At 42.6% G+C, this 20,872-nt stretch overlaps 1 protein-coding gene across 1 annotated transcript in view; it reads right to left on the bottom strand.

Annotated features, from left to right (window-relative positions):
* FMN1 (formin 1) overlaps positions 1–11,148 on the bottom strand; it is a 425,437-nt gene extending 414,289 nt beyond the window's left edge. Inside the window, exon 1 of the mRNA XM_073800707.1 lies at positions 11,123–11,148. The gene's annotated coding sequence lies outside the window, so the exon portion shown is untranslated. The remainder of the gene's footprint in view (positions 1–11,122) is intronic.
* Positions 11,149–20,872: the final 9,724 nt, after the last annotated feature.

Raw genomic sequence — 20,872 nt, 5'->3', positions numbered from 1 at the left:
CTGTTTTTTTTTTGCGGTACATGGGTCTCTCACTGTTGTGGCCTCTCCTGTTGCGGAGCACAGGCTCCGAACGCGCAGGCTCAGTGGCCATGGCTCACGGGCCCAGCCCTTCCGCGGCACGTGGGATCTTTCCGGATCGGAGCATGAACCTGTGTCCCTGCATCGGCAGGTGGACTCTCAACCACTGCGCCACCAGGGAAGCCCAGTATCAAAGTTTCACAAATCCTGATGCTTACCATGGGAATCAAGGAAGGCCCTTATTCATCTTAATCTAGTGTCATTTCATAAAATCTGCCATGAGTTAGTTATTTTGAGATGACTTTTGCATCATACCAGTAATTCTCTATGTAGCAATGTTTAAACAAAAGGCTCTCCCAAGAAAGGGACAGGGTAACCCAGCACTGCATTCCAACCCAGTGTTTATGTCTGTTTCAGCAAAGACAGCTGGCATCATCACTGCTGTCTGGCAAGCTCATTTTCCTTAGTTGACTAATGAAGAGGCAGGAAGATAACACTTTGCGGACAAGCAGTAAAAATCCACAAAAATTAAAAATAGAGGTGTGGGGCTTCCCTGGTGGCGCAGTGGTTGAGAGTCCGCCTGCCGATGCAAGGGACCCGGGTTCGTGCCCCGGTCCGGGAAGATCCCACGTGCCGCGGAGCAGCTGGGCCCGTGAGCCATGCCCGCTGAGCCTGCGCATCCGGAGCCTGTGCTCCGCAACGGGAGAGGCCACAACAGTGAGAGGCCCGCGTACCGCAAAAAAAAAAAAAAAAAAAAAAAGAGGTGTGGTAATAAGATAGGTAGATTCATACTCAGTTGAGAAGGAGGAAGATGAGATAAGCCAACATTTCATGAGCTCTTACCCAATGCTAGGCCCTAGTTAAGTGCTTCTATGCCTCATTCATTTAATTCTCACAGATCTATGCGATCTACAGATCTATGAGAGTACTAACAATACTCCCTCTATACCCATGAGAACCACGGAAGCTTAAGTAACTTACCCAAAGTCTCAAGAATTGAAAATTGAATCCAAGCCTGAATGTCTTAAAGGTTTGCATGTAGAAGTTACAAAATATTGCATATTCCAAAACTTCATGGAGAGATGATGAATCTGTTATGGGACACTCGCAGGAGACCTCTAACACCTCTACATAGGATTATTTCTTTTCTCTTTGTTAAAAGATGGTTAAGAGATTACAGCGATCATGCAAGTGAATGCCATGCCCCTCAGCCAGAATGTTAATTATCCATCTGGCAGAAAGGAAAAAGAGCATGTAAAGTTTGCATAATTCCTACTGAGAATTCTTCTTTGTCCTAAAAGTATGCTACTGTTCATGGTCTAATGTTTCTATTAGGGCCTAGAGAAAGACTTATCCCACAATGCCCCAGAGAAGGTGAGGAAGGTTAAAATTGGACATCACCATTAAATTTGCCTCAGGTGAAGTTAAGAGAATTATGATTGAATGTCAGTAAGTTTTGACTGCAGGAGGTGTAATAAAAAATGTCAGAGCGGGGCTTCCCTGGTGGGGCAGTGGTTGAGAGTCCGCCTGCCGATGCAGGGGACACAGGTTCGTGCCCCGGTCTGGGAAGATCCCACATGCCGCGGAGCGGCTGGGCCCGTGAGCCATGGCCGCTGAGCCTGCGCGTCCGGAGCCTGTGCTCCGCAATGGGAGAAGCCACAACAGTGAGAGGCCCGCGTACCACCAAAAAAAAAAAAAAGTCAGAGCACCCCCAGACTTTGAAGCAGTCCCCCTTGTGATTAGGAGCTTAGCTGTGGGTATGGACACTTGGAACTATGTCTGCTCAAACATTTAAATCAATCCCACCTTTGGCAGAAGGCTGGAAACTTCTAACGGGACTATTTAAACAATATCTAACTAGTCCCTATTTTCTGACTCCTGAATTTAAAAGAATTAAAGTGTCATCTCTAATTTCAACAGGTCCTCAGACAGAGATTTTCCACATCACAGCAGCTACAGTTGGACCCAAAGGTTCGGCAACGGGAGAAGTACCATATTGGGCTCAAAACATATCTTCCTTTAATAAACTGTGTTGCTCTGAGAATTCCCCATTTGATTGCCATTCAGAATTTCACTACTTTATGCAAAACTCTCATGGCCACAGTTCCTACAGCTGGATGTCACACAGGGGTCTAAGAGTTTTCACACCATTTGCATATAATTGTAAAAGCATTTCAGGATGATTCCACAAGTTCATTCTCAACCATCCGTCAACTGACCTCAATTGAAAGGCAGAAACATAAAAAGCATATTACTGTATCAGTAGTCAAAGACCGCACCTATCCAAATGGCAGGCTTAGAGAGAATAAAGGTGAAGATAAGTATATACTTATGAAACTGATGGAAAGCTAAAGTTTTGAGGTATAGATGGCTGCCCAAAATAACTTGTTACAGCAGTCTCATGCTGCTTCTAGAAATCTCCTGTGTTCCTGGAATTCAAATAACATCCAAAAAAAAAATCCTTTGAAAAACATAAAACAACTTAATAAGACCATTTCTGAATTTGAGATGGCTAAAACTTCAAGGCTGAACAAATAAATGTATGCCACAAAAAACAGAAATTGAATGTTGGGACAAATGGCTAGTGTTCTGATGGGAGTGCTTATGGTTTCATAGTCAAATCAGAGTTTTAAAGGCAGAAATTCTGCTTCTGCAGTGTAGACTAGCTTAGTGCTTCCCTTCTGACATTGTGACACTGTAGGAATACATAGAAAATCATAAAATTATAGTCTTCATGAAGAAATCTCTCAATTTCACTACTTTCTATCTAACAGAAAGATAGATCCCTCCGCCTTACCAGCACACAAGGGAACCCCTGGGAACTGAAGGACTCTGAGCACAGTTCTGATGTCAGGAAGAGTTTACATTGTCTGTGACAAGTTTCAAAAACAATTTGAGATAAAAGCAAATATATAATAAGCACGGCAAATAGGTCTGTGATGGTAATAAGAATGTAGAATTACAAGGACACAAAGGCCTGGAGTTCCATAATGTTTTTTTGCAGCCTTTTATAAAAAGTTGCAATTAGCCCAAATTTCTGTCTCACAAATTGCAGAGTAAATCTGTGAATCAGATGAGGCCACCAGGGAGCACACTATTAAATACTCTTTTGTCATCAGAGTAAGTAAAAATGTTCTCTAAAGTGGGCATGTACTTTCATGATAAATCAGTTTTACAGTTGGGGGAATTCTGTATGGATTAAGAAGATCAGCGTTTGCCAAGAAAATCCTTCTTGGGCTTCCCTGGTGGCGCAGTGGTTGAGAGTCCGCCTGCCGATGCAGGGGACACGGGTTCGTGCCCCGGTCCGGGAGGATCCCACATGCCGCGGAGCGCCTAGGCCCCTGAGCCATGGCCGCTGAGCCTGCGCGTCCGGAGCCTGTGCTCCGCAATGGGAGAGGCCACAGCAGTGAGAGGCCCGCATACCGCAAAAAAAAAAAAAAGAAAGAAAGAAAATCCTTTTGGGCCTGACATCATCATGAGAAACATCCGATGGCTTCATGGGTGGCCTATTTGAGACAAACGGATTTACAGCATTCGAGTTATTCTTCTAAAAAGTATGTTTTGGGGCTTCCCTGGTGGCGCAGTGGTTAAGAATCTGCCTGCCAATGCAGGGGACACGGGTTCGAGCCATGGTCTGGGAAGATCCCACATGCCGCGGAGCAACTAAGCCCGTGATCCACAACTACTGAGCCTGCGCGATGGGAGAGGCCGTGACAGTGAGAGGCCTGCGCACCGCGATGAAGAGTGGCCCCCGCTTGCCACAACCGGAGAAAGCCCTCGCACAGAAACGAAGACCCAACACAGCCAAAAATAAATAAATAAATTTTTTTAAAAAGTATGTTTTGGAACATGAAATATTTCAGTAAATACCAACATTTTATAATATAAATAACTTCTGGGCATGTAAATTTAATTCCACCGATGGGTCTTGGAATCTAATTATTAATGAAGGGAAAATGAACTATGAGGTTTTCTTAAATCTTGATGTTGGGAGACAGGATGCAACATTTCCCCATGCCTCTTCTTCAGTTGCAGCTGCATTCCCAGACCCAAAATGTCACTCTTATAACCATAATTACAGTTAGTTCTTCTTCAATTCTCTGGTGTTTCAGTAAAATCTGTACACTGAACACATTCACAAATGTGGTTAGAAAGGTGGTCGTTTATACAATTGTGTGTTTATATCACTAGCTGTCATCATAACGCACGGATATGTATAGTGTGCAAAACACAGTGATTCAAATGGGAAACATGTATGATGCATCTAAGGTGCTCACAGGTTTTACAGTATCAGTGAAAAACTGACACCACTACTAAGGTACAAAGAGGTGGAACATGTGGATTTATGGCTAAATGATCAGTGCACATACTAACTCGAGGTTCCATGGCGAACCTGATGCAGAGGCCACTGTATACTTAGTAGCCTGGAAGCAGGATGGCAAGATGAGGAAAGCACGCCACATATCGCGGGAGTGTTATGAGGATTAGCACGCAGCGATGGACCACAGCCAGTGTACAACAAAATGCAACTTGTCACCAAGCGATGGGAAGGAAAAGGGAAGGAGAGGAGACTGACACTGGTTATGCGGTTTGACACTGAGTTAGAAAGTCTGCCTTTGTTATCGCATTTAACTCTAGCAATTATCTTCTGCCTCATAAGGTTGTTATTTTCATTTTATACATCATAATAAATGAAGTTCACAGAAGGAGGTTGTAGAGTTGGGCTTCAACACAAGGTCAGTGTAACCCCAAAGTCCACAGTCTTTTCAGTACAGAAAATTCGAGTAGGAGGGGCTTGAAGACTGGCTCTCAATACTCTAGCTTATTAGAAAGGATTTTAAACGTTGGGAAATGGAAAAGAGAAAGAAAATCATTTCAATAAAGCTGGAGGAAAATATAAAGGATGGAGAATGGAAGAATGTGACCTTGAGGAGGAAGAGAATAGTGTGGACGCGAGGAGCCATATCACTGAAATAATGCAGTTAGTACAAGGATGACCTTCCCAGAGATCTTCCAATAAAAGAGCAACACCACACATCCCACAGGAAAATGATGGAGCAGCTGAAAAACATGTCTAAAGCTGTCGTGTAGCAGAGTGACCAACCTGCGGCTGGCCTGGGATATCCAGTCCACCTTTTTGTGAAACTGACAGACCAGGAATCCCTCATGCGTTTATTATATGAGTGGATATACAGAAGAAGTTTTGGGGGTCAGAGGAACAAGAGGCATGAAGGGGACATATTTAGTTATAGGAATCTGGAGAGAGAGGGGAAATTGTAGGTAAGGGACAGGAGGAGAGGGAGAGAAAGATGAGGACAACAGACAGAAAGGGACAATATCTGACCCACAGAGGAAAGGAGGTAGGAGAATCCTTTGTGTTCATAAAAGACTTTGTAAGACTGTGAAACCAAGCAGTGCTGCTTCAGGGCCAGGGTGAGAGAGCATGGCCAGGGTTGGAAAAGGAGCCATTCTTTCCCATGCACCATCTCCTTCGGTGCCCTGAGAACTCCAGAAGGCCATCACAGAAGCCTGTTGTGTTCATCAGGGTGTCGTTTTAACAGAGGGGACCAGCAGAAGAGGCCAGGACAAGGCTGTGGGACAGTATGACTGGTCTGATGGCCGAGCACATATGAGGCTCCAGGAAGTAACTGGGGATGTTTTAAGAGGTAGAAGAAGTCCTATGTAAACAGGAAAAACTAAGATTCACCATATTAAGGTGTTATCATTGTGGCCTCACTTCAACCCATAAACAAGTGACTGCTGGGTTATTAAGTCCACATAGGGTGAAGAAGAAGGAAATGATACAGAAAGGATAAGGAAGAGAAGAAACTCAATGATAAATACGGCTCCCACCCCAAAGAAGGGAAAAATCAAAGTCATCCAAATGGAGTGGGTTTCTTTGGAAGACTTGCTATAATTGGACATTTTTAAGTACATGTTGATGACTATTTGATAGAGATTCTGAGGAAATTAAACCATTATAAATCCAGTACCACAGACCTATTAGTCTTCCTTAATATCTACCCCTTCTCAGAGTTCAATCCATTACCTGGTCTTCTTGGTTTTACCTCCATGAAGACTGGGTACTTGGATGAGTTGGACTTCAGAATATTCCCATCCTGAGCTAGTATTATTTTTTTGTATACGTACCGTAAGAATATTATGGTACATATTCTTCTTGGAAAGGCAAAGAGGTTTTGCTCTTTTAAAGCTATGTTCCGTAATATTCGACATCATAAAATTTTCATTTCCAACAGAAACAGTAGATCCCAATAATCATTAAAATGTTCTTGGTTCAGTTAATTAGACCACTGAATTCCATAAAACCCAGAATTTGATCTACTGGTATTTGAGGGATCAATCTAGTATATCTAGATTCCTGTGAGGCATGAGATGAAATGAGCAAATATCATGTAGTTTTGCATGTTCCCAACTCTCATACTATATGAACGTTACCGATGGCAATATCCCTGTGTATGGCTAACTGACCCATATTTGGACTTACAGAATGGTTGGGCAATCAGAAACACTTCCACATTCCACACTGTAGTGCTTCAAAAAGCAAACTGTAACAGTTCTACTGTGTCATGATTTCTGTTTCAAAATCTGGGAACGGACCCATGGGGCTAGATCAGGAGCCTGTGAAACTGAGCAGATCTTTCAGATGGAGAGAATTTCTCCTACAACATACTTGCTTTAATTAATAAAACTAGATTACTTTCAAAGGAAAGAACTTTCTTAAGAACTAGAGTCTCAATCATAGAGATTGTCTAGGTTATTTCTAGGGAGAGAATTGACATTATAGAAGAAAATTCCTCAATCTTCTAAGTGCTTTATATTTCCTTCTTTTATTACTTCTTCTCATAAGAAATTCAAGAAGGCAGGTAGCCCTTATTTTTCCACATCTTTCCCTTGTGTTTTTTTTTTTTTTTTTTTTTTTTGTGGTATGCGGGCCTCTCACTGTTGTGGCCTCTCCTGTTGCGGAGCACAGGCTCCGGACACGCAGGATCAGCGGCCATGGCTCACGGGCCCAGCCGCTCCGCGGCATGTGGGATCTTCCCAGACCGGGGCACGAACCCGTGTCCCCTGCATCGGCAGGCGGACTCTCAACCACTGCGCCACCAGGGAAGCCCTTTCCCTTGTTTTTAAATGAAGAAATGAGTCCTCAAAAGCTAAGCTTAGAACACTTCACATAGTGCTTGCTATATATCTGCTGGCCTGGGAACTAGAAACCAGAAGATAAGTATGGCCCCAGTGAAGTCAAAATTTAGTTCATACCAAAGCAGAGAGGCCCTGGAAGTACCTACCTGCCTACCCCATACACACATACTTAGCCGTATTCTCCCACAGATGTCAAAAGCATCAAGAAATTCTTACCCATATAGCATCCCCTCAAACGAGAGGTCCTGCCCCAGTTGGAATGTTTATTTATTATTGTCAGAGTTGAGCTGAGGCTACAGTGCCTTAAAATCCCACAGCGCCTTATACTTTTTCAAAGAATCTCACAGGCATAATCTTATTTAAATAAGCAACTTATCTGATCAGATGTGAGAGATAAGCGGACTTCGCTGAGGGAGTTTTGAGAGAACTACCTGGCTGGAGGGTCCCCAAAACAAATGGCACATTTTCCATTTAAAAAATCATTCCTTGGAGGCCAACTATATGTCAGACATTTTCCTCTACACCATTCTGGGTGGAGAATTTGTCTTTGGCACCTCTAACCACCCTTCTTCTGCTTCCCTTCCCCTCGCTCGTAATATATTTTCTTTCCTGTCCCTAAGAAAAGTCACTTTCAAAATAGGACCAGATAGAAATCATTCAACTTTTGACTACATGGGTTAGCCAACACAGTATTTTCATTTGCAGGCTTGCCCTGTCAAAGGTAATGACAGGCTCTAGAGCCAATTTAGGGAATTCAGCTTCACTTAAATAGAAGCGGTATTGATTCGGTCAGAGGTCTTCCCAGCACTGACAAAATCCTAATGCTTCTGCCTGCAGCTAAGACACAACTTAGGAGTACCAAGAGTGCTTGTAAGCTTTGGTTCTCAAGCAAAAGCTTTAGATACCTAAGGTAAATAGCTTTAGCTCTTTCAATAACTAATTACTATTAAATAATTAGTTAATTAAATAGGTAATTAGTTAATTAAATAGGTAATTACTTGTTTAGTGAGCCCCACCACGTGCTGGGCACTCTTCTTAGGGCTTTATCAGTTTTAACACATTTATTTTCACACAGGCAAAAAAGTCTATGAGGTAGGTACTATTATTTATCCCTGTTCTTGTAATGAAGAAACTAAGGCACAGAGAGGGTAGGTAATTTGCTTAAGGTCTCACAGCTGGTAAGTGGCTGAGCTGGGATTTTAACCCAAATGGTTTGCCCCAGAGCCCTAGCTCTGAAAATCCCTTACAGGACTGACCAGGGACACCAAGCCTCATTCCGAAGACCACTCATTCACTAATTCTTCTTCTTTTAGTCATAGAATATGGAGCACCCGCCCCATGGTACAACTCGTCCAGGACTGATCAATCTTCATGTGAAAGAGTTTCCACCCGGGCAGCGCAGACTGATGAAAAAACAGTGAATTCACAGTCAGAAGGCTTGGGCTCAAATCCAGCTTTGCCAGTTGCTAAGAGAATGATCTTCTGTAAGTCACTTAAACGTCTCTTCACCTCAGGGTCTTCATCTGTAAAACAGCTTTTTATTCTCCCTATTTTCAGTGCAATTTCATAATCCCCCTGCAGAGAAATGGAGCCCACTCTCCAAATTACTTTTCTAGGTAGAATAAATTCAGGGCACATGTGGAATCAGAACCTAGACTTCTGGAGACAAAAGATACCACAGGACGGTAAGGAGTGAAAGTAGGCAAAGGAAACAGAATAAGAAATTTACAAGTAGGGGGAAAAACCAAACTTCCATCAGTCATGCAAGAACCAGAAGGAGAGCAAGGCAAGTGTGGGAAACAAGTAGGACTGAATGTAAAATTAACATGGGTGAGAAATAGAGGAATTAATCAAGGTTTACTATTTCCACCTCTATTATAAAAGAAAATTCATTATTAGCTTGAGTGAGACCCAGGACATAGTGATATCTCCACTCAGCACTTATAAAGCCTTTTCTCCTTTGGTCCAAACCCTTTATTCGGCATTTAACATGTATCAGCTGAAGAGGTGCTTTAATTGCTCTCTCCTGGCCCATGCACAAAGGCAAAAGTCTTCAACCTGAGGCCCTTCTTGGGCTCTTACCAGACTACGATGTATCCATGTCCTGCACTGGGGCTCAAACCTGTTTGGCCTTCTCTGTTAGAATGTCTGGCTTAATCACAATGGTGTCCATGAACTCAGACTTCAGATGTCCTTAGGTTCCTTGCCTCATAGCTCTAAGTTTCAAGGCACCCCTCCCTTAGCACAGCTTTAGGACCGATACTGCCTTGGTTCAAATCCCAGCTCTTCCACTCAGCATGGTAACCTTAGCTATGTAATCTCTATGTGCTTCAATTTCTCATCCCTAAAGTACAGGTAATAATGACACCTGGTAGACCTACTGGCATTGAGAACCCAGTGTCTGATACTTGGTAGGCACTATAAAAGTAATTGCGATTATTATTTTGTGATTCAGACCCACGTTATCCAGGAATAGACTCCCAACGCCCCCTGCCTCTAATGGCCAATTAACCTTCTGTGACTCATTTTTCCTGTTTGATCAAAAGCTCTCTAAGGGAAGGGACTGTCGTCATCACCATCTTTGTATTCCCTACAGCACATGCCTCAAAGATGGAAGATATTCAGTAAATAGTGGACTAAAGTATCATTATGTGAAGACACAGGTCCAACCCGTGTCTCTGCCTGGAAATTCAAGCACATTATTTGTAGCCAGATAATGATCAACGATGGCTTGAGCTTTGCTTTCCAAACACACAATTAAAGTGGACCAAAAAAATCCTTATCAGGAACAAAACTGGCTTTCCATCGTTAAAATGTGTATCAAGAAGAGAAAAATATGAAAAATACAAAAAGATTAGAGAGTAAAAGACTAGATTAATACCAAAATTTCCATTAAAGATCAAAGTGACAGTTGGAAATATAAAAAGTGAAGAAAAGAGATTTTTTTTTTGATGCTCCAGGAGTTTAAACAAGGGGGGAAATGAATTCATGAAACCTTGACTAGTGCCTGAGAGAAGAATGAAAGGTATGATTTCAGGATTCCACCATAAACCATATGTGTGTGTGTGCATGTGTGTGTTTGTGTGTGTATGTGTGTGTGTGTGTGTGTGTATATATATATATATATATATATATACACTTTGTTGTTCCCTTTGCCTGAAATTTTCCAGAATCTTTATGACTCAGTCTCTGGCTGCCTTCGGGTATCTGCTCAAATGACAACTCATGAAAAGGCTTCCTAGGTGACTCGACATGAAAAAGTGCCCACGGCCAATGTCACTCTCCAGCCCTCACCCAGATGCCTCTCTCCCATGGAACTTACCATCTGCCACATTACACATCCATCAATTACTCAGTCTCTCCCCACATACTGTAGAACACAACCACCATGAAAGAGGAGTTTGTTCCCGGCTATGTCCTATCCTTGAGCGATTAACTAGAAAATCATGGGTATTCAATAAAGGTCTGTCCAATGAGTGATCCATTTATTAATACAAATATTAGTAACTACATATATAAAGTGTTTAAAAACAGTGCCTGGCACATAGTGGGCCCAGTCAGCTATTTATAGTGGGAGTAGGAGTAGCAACATTCCTCCCTCAATTCTTTTGGATGTTTTAGTAACAAACATCTTCTGCCTCCAGGGGCTAGAAAAAAGTGAGAAGGGTCAGATAAGGGGGTGGGGGAAGACAACTCTGAAATCTAAGCATGGAGCTCTTTACTTTCTTTAGGGGGCAACTGGGGACCACGAAAGTGCCCTGCAGTACAGCATGGTCAGAGAACAAGCTTTAGTGGGGTTGGGGGTCTAACAGCATGCGTGGGAAAGCAAGGCTAGAACCGGGAAGTTGGGGGTGAAGAGACGGTGTAGAAGCCCAGGGCAAGGGTACAGCTTGACAGTGAGCAGAGGTTCAAGGCGCAGCAGTGACTTAGCCCCACTTCTTACCTAGATTGACCTTCTCTTGGGCAGGCTCCAGGCTTTGAGATGTCAAAAACGTGATGCCACTCAGCCTGTATAGGAAAAATAATCGAGGCTTACCTAAAGCAATTTGCACATTAGGGATGTGTGTGTGTGTGTGTGTGTGTGTATTGCTGTGTTGCCTGTATATTTGGCGAGGCCAATTCTAAGGGGCTTTCAGAAATAGGGATTCATGGTGCTGACCTTTTCTGTTCTGATGTGAATCTAGGGAAGAGACGATCCTGCATCTTTCATGAGACACCCGTTATCTCTCACCTGAACAACTGCCCAGCACTGGGTGACTAGCCGGGTGGACTTGCCCATGAATGGGGGAGTTTCTTGGATACAAGCCTTTCAGTGCTAAACCCAGCCAGGTATCCAGGAAAACCAGCACCAGTTGGCCACCCTCCCACTGCAGTGCCTCGCAACTGGTCTACACTCACACCGCAACCAGAGCAATCTTTTGAAAACAATATCTGACCTCGTCTCCTCCTCAACTAGTCACACAGTCAAAACCCTTCAGTGGCAATCTTTCTCTTAAGACAGATTGCAGCCCTTAACATGGCCGGACAGGCCCTGTGTGAAGAGGACCCCACCTGTTTCTGCAGCATCATTTCATATCCTGCTGCAGCCACAGTTCCCTGCCAGTGGCTCACGTGCCGACCACTCCCTCCCATTGCGTGGGCTCTGCACATGCTGTTCTCTCTGCTCAGACCATGAATGCCATCCCTCTTTCACCCAGTTAACGCATAATCATCTTTCATATCATGGTTCCATCACTGTCACTTGTTCAGAGAAGTCTTTCCTGACTTTGACGAGCACACAAATTCCCTTCTCTGTGCCCTCCAGTGTGGTAGCCACTGCTGTCCCTGCTCGCCCATAGCCTCACCCACACCCTCCCAGCGGTCATCCCCACACCCCGAGAGCTCCTTGCTGCAAAACCCTGTGACTTCCTGCCGGATGGCTTTTGTCTGTCCATGAGCGTCCTCCCCCGCACTTGGAGACTGGAGTGCGAGGCAGGAACAGATCAGGTAGACTTTGGGGGCCGTGATATAGAGTCCAGATTTTATTCTTAGTCCAATGGGAAGGCGTTTGAGAATTTTAAGCAGAGGACAGACGTGATCTGATTACATTTTTAAAAGGTCACCCGGGCTGCTATATGGAAAATTGACTGTGAAAGGGCATGCGAGGAAGCAGAGAGAGAGACGAGTTGGGAAGCTGGTGCCGTAGGGATCGCTGAGGAAGTACAACTGAAAGCATAATGAAAAATACATCAGTTAGAGCCTTCAAGTTCAGGGTCAGCTCCAGCCCAGCAGCTTACCTGAGAAGGCCCTCTGAAGTCTGTTTCACACAAGTTGGTTCTTGGGGAGAGGGTCAAAAATCTTACTCTTTTTATGTATGAAGTAGGGAAGAACACATACTAATATAAAACCAGATATGCAGTTATCTGTGCTATTAACATGTCATGGCAGGGGTGGAGAGAGCAATTAGAGAAAAGTCTAAAGGAGAAGGACAATGAAAACAAGGCTGAGGAACACTGTTCCGGAATATCAGACAGGTGGCAGGCTTCTTCGGAGGACCAACAGGTGCTCTTAAGTTGGCCTGGAATAGCCCCTGGCCTCCTGGACCAGCAGCCCTGAAACTTCCCTGTCACCTCACATTTCCTCAGAGCTGTACAGACACTGACTAATTCACCTTCTCAATGGGAAGATGGTCCAGTAAGATACAATGGACTATTTGTAAGTCAGCCTTTCTAAACACAGATACTCCTATTTGGACACTCCTGAGATGTACAAGTGAAGGAAGGAAGTTTCAGGAATTGAATAGGGTAATGCAAATACTCGGCAGGATCTCCAGTCCTATGTTTAATGTTTCTCTTTCTTCCAAGACTCCGCCTACCTCTCCCCCAGTGAATTCCTATGCTGCCAGCACACCCAAGCACAAGTGTCCCCTCCCCTGAAAATCCAGGGGAAAAAAAAAAATGATTCATGCCTTTGAGCTTCCAGAGCACTTTGTAAACATCATATGAAAGGCTACTTTTTCTCAAGCACTTGTGGCAAGTATTACACTATACATTTGACCCGAATCATTTCATTTAATATTCCCACTCTTCATCCCATTTTACAGACGGGAAACAGAGGCTTAGAGAAGGGAAGAAGCTTGCTCGATGTCATATAGCAAATAGATGGTAGAGTGGAGATTCACCACCAAGCAGCCTCTTAACCTCTGGACTGTATATACACTATTATATTACTCATCCCACTGTATTATAATCAGTAGTTCATATGCCTCTTTCCTCTATGACTTCCAACATAAATGACCAGGTGTCATGAAAAAAGAATGAGTTTTACAATTAAATCCTGTTGTATAACTTTGGGATATTACTGACTGTGACTCAGCTTCCTCATCTATAAAATGGAGACAATAAACTCCTACCTAATAGATTTGTTGTCAAGAAAAAATTAGATATAACTTTTTTTTTTTTTTTTTTGCCGTACGCGGGCCTCTCACTGTTGTGGCCTCTCCCGTTGCGGAGCACAGGCTCCGGACGCGCAGGCTCAGCGGCCACGGCTCACGGGCCCAGCCGCTCCGCGGCATGTGGGACCTTCCCAGACCGGGGCACAAACCCGCGTCCCCTGCATCGGCAGGCGGACTCTCAACCACTGCGCTATCAGGGAAGCCCTAGATATAACTTTTAACTCACCACAGTTTCTGGCACATAAAGGCCCATTTAACTGAACAAGTATTAATTGCGGGCCTATGGAATACCAGGCCATAGGATGGGCTCTGAGGTTAAAGAAGTAATAGAAGCACTTTCAAGGAGCCAACACACTAGGACTTTAAAATACTTTGGTTGCTCTCAATTCTCGAGAGCAGGGAATATGTGCTCTTCAACCCTGAATTTTCAGCATTCAGCAATGCCTACCACCAAACGGTACTCAACGCCTTTTTGGTGATGAGTGATAATGGTTCACACTGCTTTGGAGACCCTAAGTATTGGGGATGATGAATCATTGTGTCCAGTTAGCGGCTGTTGTTTATCAGACAGTAGATAAAATAACTGAAAGTAAAGCACAAAGATATCACTCCCAGGACTTCCCTGGTGGCGCAGTGGTTAAGAATTCGCCCGCCAATGCAGGGGACAAGGGTTCGATCCCTGGTCCGGGAAGATCCCACATGCCGCGGAGCAACTAAGCCCGTGCACCACAACTACTAGAGCTCATGCTGCGCTACGAGAGAAGCCCCCGCAGTGAGAAGCCCATGCACCACAATGAAGAGTAGCCCCCCTCGCCGCAACTAGAGAAGGCCTGTGCGCAGCAATGAAGACCCAAAGCAGCCAATAAATAAATAAATAAATTTTAAACAGAAAAAAAAAAACATATCACTCCCAGAGGCTGTATACATTCAATCATTTAAGCACAAAACAACTCTCAAAATACATTCCCATAGCAAAATGGAATATATAACCTGAACAATATAGAAATAATAATAACATCTAATAATACTCTGGAGGTGAGGAAGGGAGGAACTTTCTGAAGTGTTAACCTTTCGAAAAAGGAAGTCAATTGATACTGTCTGAGGAAGAAAGCTCATATAAACGGTAATATAATTAATAACAAGGACTCCGATTTCTTAATACTTTTCATGATACTTTAGCCATAGAGAGATCTTTTTAAAGAAATAATGTATTTTGAAAAGGGGTAAAATTATTTGAAGCTTGACCATTCTTTGGTTTCAGTTGTTTCTTTTAATTGCTTGAAATTTTTTTAAAATTAATCATTTTGTTATAAATAGCATCTCTATTCATCTTTTTTTTCTATTCATCTTTATAAAAGTATTTCTACCTAAGTATCCATCCATTCTAATAGATAGATCAATAGATAGACAGATGTCTGAAATGATATTCACTAAGGTTAATGATGGGAATTGTAATTTGGAGATGAGTTTTTAAAACTGTCATCTTTGTAACTTTCTGCCTTATTTAAAATCTTAATAATCAACATATATGATATTTTTCAGTGTGTTTCCTAAAACAGGGGGAGAGAATATACCGAGTGTAGTTAATTCTTCCTGGTGGGAATATGGGTCATTGTTATCTTCTTCTTGGTACCTTTTGTATTTTTTACATTTCCAAATAGGAGTTTTAAAAGAGTTGTACAACAGAGTCTGCGTTCATGATTATGTTTCTTTCCTTTTAAGTTAGACTCTAAAATAGGTAGAAAGCATGTTTTTTAATTATGTTGGAAACGGTGTCTTTAAAATGACTTGAGAATCCAATTTGCAAAGAGAAAAGACTGGATTCTTTTGAATGCTCTTTATAAATGTAATCCACTTAAATAAACAGAGTAGAGAGCTAATGAATGGTTCTATGTGTGTTTACATTTTCAAAGGTTTTTACGTGAAGAGTAAGAGATTATGAAAGAGATTATGAAAAGCTTCATGATGTCAGACTATGTCTGATGGAGTCTGTAAGACCAGGATTTCAAACTAAGTGGCTTTCCTTGTCCCTTCTTCTTTAAGACATGATTACTGAATGTCAACATCTGCTGGCTATGGTAAATGATAAACTAGAATAACCCAGTTCTTACCCTCTAGTTAAGAATAATGATCTAAATACACAAAGGGTCACAGAGTTGTGAAAGGAACTAGATTATATGAGTGTTGTGGAGCGTGGTGGATAAAATATCTGAGCTGTTTAGGTTTAACAGAATGTGCTATGGTAACATTTTTTTCATTTCTAAAGGTTTGGGGGGTAAGAGTTGGGATTCTGATTTATTCCCTAAAATAACTCAAGGGATCTACTCAGTTTCTTATAGCTTAGAAATTTAGAGACAATGCAATTCAGTATTCCCTGGGTTTTGTATGATTATGTTAATATCACAGAGAGTTTTTTCAATTCAGTGAAGCACCTGGCTGTGAAACCGTTAATCACTGTCAATTCAAATTTAGAGAAGAGAAAATACATTTTTGTTTCTCTTACTTTTTGGAAATGTCTTCCTTCAATGACAGCTTGTAGCCTTTAGGGTTTTTTTTTTAATAAAGGAAGGAAGAAATTTTTCATAAAAACTATATTTGCAAAGTGCTTTAAATCCTACTGCATGCTGTCAAAATGTGGGTTGGCATTTTTCAAGCCGAGGAATTAATAACATTTATATGGAAAATGATGGAATCTTGGATTTAAAGGAAATTTAGAAGTTACCCGTTCCATCCCAATTCTGGTTTCTCTCTTTCATCGTAACCTTTGTGAATGGCCATCCGATCTCAGCTTGAAGTCTTCTATGGCAAACTGTTCTCTACCCTACAAGGAAATCTCACAGCATGCCAGACAGCTCTATATGTTAAAAAAAAAAAAAATCCCCTTATTCTGAGTTAAAATCCATTTCCATTAATATCCTTCTGTGGATGCTTGTTCTTACTTCCAGAGCCGAAATGAGTAAATACAACTTCTCTTCCGATAGTCCTTTAAGCACCTGAAAGCCAGTCCTGTTTCCTGAGACATCTCACCCTGACTAAACCACCCTGGTCTCTTCAAGAAGCCCTCAAATGGAAACACTTTCATCCTTGAAAACCTTGCATACCATCTGCCTGTTCTTTAATGTGCCACAGGTTCCACTACAAAGCCGTGCACGCAGTTAAAAACGGCTCCTCAACAAATGCCAAAAGTTGTTCCGGGATTACAAATGTAACTCTTGCAACGGTCACTTTAAATCATTAGATGAACACATCTTAAATACCTAGATTCTATCTTACTATCTCTTTGTCTATCTTGAGTTTCAGTTTCCCCTGCACCATGTTTCTCTGCCTCTGCAATTTTGAAGAGCACTCTTAAATTACTCCTGGTTGCAAGCAACTGAAACTGATTTTGGCTACCTTAACAAAGAGAAGCATATCCAGTTTCATGAAATTCATGGGCAATTTCACGAAATCAGAGAAACAGTAGAAAAGCCAAGAGCAGGAAGAACAGGAAGCAGAGCCTTCCAACATCCACTGGGACAGCGCTCAAGGGCCATCCTTGGAGCACTTCTCTGTGACTTAAATCCACTCACTCCTAGTCAGTGCCACCTTTCAATCCTAAACTCTAATTCCTGGGGAAGAGACTCCAACTGGGCCAGCTTGGATCAGATTTCTATCCTTGATTTAAGCAGTCCTGACCAGGGACATGGTCTTGTGTATACGGAGCCCATGCTTGTATATTCATTGGGGTCATTTTCAGAGAAAGGAAAATGAATGAGAACAAGACAGATACCCCAAATTACTGTCCTTCTAAAGGAAAGTAATATTCAGAGATATTAATCTATGTTCCTTTTTCTTTCCTCCTTATATTTTCCCCTTTTGTTTGACCTCCCCCAGTAAGGCAGGTATCAGAATTGGTGTTCATTGCATCAGGAGAGGCACGTGGCAAGGAGAAGAAGAGAAATAGCCTTAGAATACTTCTGGATTTTGTTTTCCAAAATCCCAAACACTTAGAAGAACATAGGGAAGTGCTTGAAGGAGGTAAAAAGGAATGAGGTTTACGGACATGGAGAATCTGGAAGAAACATGAAGGATTAGCCCTGATGGCTGTTGGCAAAGGAGAGAGGTAGGCTTATGCATCCTGAAGGAGGAGGGATCCAGGCCCTGCTTCCTGGCAGTGTCCCCAGGGAGGTCACAAGCCCCTGAGCTGTGTGTGGTACACCTAGGCAGAAGGAACCATACGATTGTCACCAAAATAATTCTGCGAACTAAAGATGACCTGGGCAACAGCAACTGAGGGAACCACGTGAGCAGAAACACTGGGTGCTACAGTGTAACCTGTGTGGTCAGATGCCTCAGTGACCAGAGGGTCCCCTCTCCCCATGCTGCCCCACTGTCAGCTTCCGGGAGCCTTGACACAACTCTGGGAATACGTGTCTAGGACCCTAGGAAGGACTGAGAATAAGTCTTTCACCTTCCCAGAAGGAAGAGGCTTGAAACAGACAGTAATATGGTTTGTAAAAAAAAAAAAAAAAGAGATGAGATATTTTGTATACCTGTCTTTGTAGATGGAGATTCCCATCCGCTATACTTGAATGGAAAAGACAGGAGCAAAATGAGAATTGAGTAGCTGTTTCCTCCCTCTCTGTGAAATCTGACCTCATCTTATTCAAGCAGCAGGATCTACACATCATGCACTGACTGCAATGTTAAAAACCTTCTCTCCTAAAAATTACCTTAGCAATTTTTTTCAATCCTCGTGTTCATGACCTTGGTTTTCCTGATGCTGCTCTCCTGGGTTCATGCCATACCTCTATATGTGTTGTCTTAGACAACATACCCCTTCTCCCCTCTTCTGTATATTTCTTCCTTCTCAGATGTGGTTTGAGCACAAGCTCCCTAGCAACCACTTTGGAGTCTTCAGCTACCTCCCCTTTTGCTTTGTCATTTGCCCAATTTGTGACTATGATACCAGAACTTTGTTTATCTTTTTACAACATTTTCTTTATTTCGATAAGAATACAACGTGAGATCTACCCTCTTAAATTGTTAAGTGTACAATACAGTATTATTGACCACAGATACAGAATTTTGTTTTTCTTAACTAATTCTGCCTTAGTTAAGATCCTAAATCTTGCTAACAGTGCTGCAATTTAGCAGTTATTGATGTATGTTTTAACCCAAAATAATATTTAAAAAAAGACCAAGCCCCCAAAATTGAGTCTGAGAGTTGACCATCCTTTCATTTTTGAGGTTGGCAGGGCTATTTCTTCCTGAAGAGAGGTTGAGTGATGTAATGAACAAAGCCCAGGGAGTCAGGTGACCTGGATCTATTCTTGGCTGTGCGGCTGACTGACCATAAGTGACCTTGGCCAAGTCACTTTTTATCTCCCTATCTCAGTTTTCTCCACTGTACAACTAGAAAAATACCTTGTCAACCACCTAGAGGACAACTTGGGTACAAGAATTGTAGAGTAAGAAAGAAGAGAATGCTGCTTGAGGAAACAGTAAGTTTATTTTTTTTCAATCTGTCAATTTCCTTAACGACACTAGGGTATCGTGGAGTTTCGGTTCTTCAAATCATCGTGAAAATTAACATTAACCTATGTTTTCAGAGCTTAAAAGAAATCAGGACCAGCTTAAGACAAATCAGAAAGTGACCTTAACACAAGGACAATGCCCCTTATTACATGTGATGTACTCTATTCATATTTATTTGGGGGTTGGGTGGGTAGGAAAGAGTGGATTTATAAGCCCGGTTGATCTCCTGTAGTAGAAGATGCTACCTCAGAAACAGAGATAGAAGGAGACGAGGACACTGGCAAATGGGGACAGGATGGATGCCAATTCTGCAGATGAATTCTGTTTTCTGCAGACCTGTGGGCTTTTAAAAAATTATGTGCAAAGCTTTCCAAATGTGAACTAGGCTTAGAAAATTTTCTAAAGTGGCTGCCTTTATCTAAAAAGAGAAAGGATAATCATTTTAATGCCTAAAAACAGCAACCCTCGTTTTTTACTAAATCCATACCCAGAATACTGCACTATACTTATGGTTTATTCTGCTCTGAAAGTTTGAAAAATTCTAAAGCCAGGAATGTTCTTTGTGGCTTATGAGGGCACAGACAGAAGGTGGAATGCAAGTCCAGCAGGTAGAGTAAATAGTACCCAGGTTCCATTTACAGCCGTACCCTTAAGCAAGCATGGTAACCTCTCCTAGCCCTGATTCACTCATCTAGCGAAGAGGCATAGTACCACTTACCTGCTGCACAGAGGTAACCAAGGGAAGGAGCTTAAATCCCCTGTATTAAGCACAGGATGGACACAGAGAAGCACATTCATGTTCACTGCCTGCTCTTCGAACAGACTCTGGGAACGGTTTTCTCAGAATAGAGCATCAACCGGCTATATGGCTCCATGGGGTAATGGTGAGACATTGACTTCATTAGTACTCACGGGGCTCAGACCACAGGGATGAGCTTTCAGTCAGTCAGCAGATCAGAGCTGCAATGTACCCGTTGAAAACACCGACAAATAAAGATTTTAGTTACCACATCCCAGGGACTGAACACATTCAACATAACTACATTTGCCCCGTTGTAACTCTCACAGAAGAAAAAGATCATTCAACGTTAACACAGCAACTGTCATTCAAAAATATTTTACCCATCCTAGCTCAATCTTTACAACACCGAAGAGCAGAAAAGCAGCTCTGTAGTACTCAGAGAAACCGACACACCGGAAAGAGCTCTTAGGGAGCACGAGGCGGCACCGTGATCATCTATGTGCTGCTCACAAGGGTATTCTCTTGGCCACAGGTGATGCCGCTCTTTCAGAGAATTTCACTGGAACTTCTTTTGTGCAAATGTCAAAGCTCGGGGAATTTGATGGTTTACCAAAATTACCATGCTGAGTGGATCACTGGGGTGAGCTTCTACCCATAAGTAGACAGTTTCTCCCTCTCTCTGAAACGTCCATCTTTTTCCTTCTGTGTTTCACAGAGGAAATCACTGAAAGAAGCATCTGAGCATGGAGGAGTGTGGACAGACACTCCTGTGGGCAAAAACAAGGCAACTGCAGCAAAAGACGAGCAGCCATGCCCTGTTCTGTTGGTTGGATTGCTAAACACTGCTCTGCACGTCATCTCGTGTTCTCTGCGCTTCTTTCACAAAAACATGCACTACAGCGCTCCTACTGGGATGTTGGTATTAATACCTTGACAGTAGCAACATAATGGTGTCTCCCGCCCTACATTTACAGACTTATCTACCCCCTGCCCCTCAGTCA

Source organism: Tursiops truncatus, chromosome 2 (genome assembly GCF_011762595.2).
Source record: "Tursiops truncatus isolate mTurTru1 chromosome 2, mTurTru1.mat.Y, whole genome shotgun sequence".
NCBI classification, from domain to species: Eukaryota; Metazoa; Chordata; class Mammalia; order Artiodactyla; family Delphinidae; genus Tursiops; species Tursiops truncatus.
This window is presented reverse-complemented; position numbering and strand designations above follow the sequence as displayed.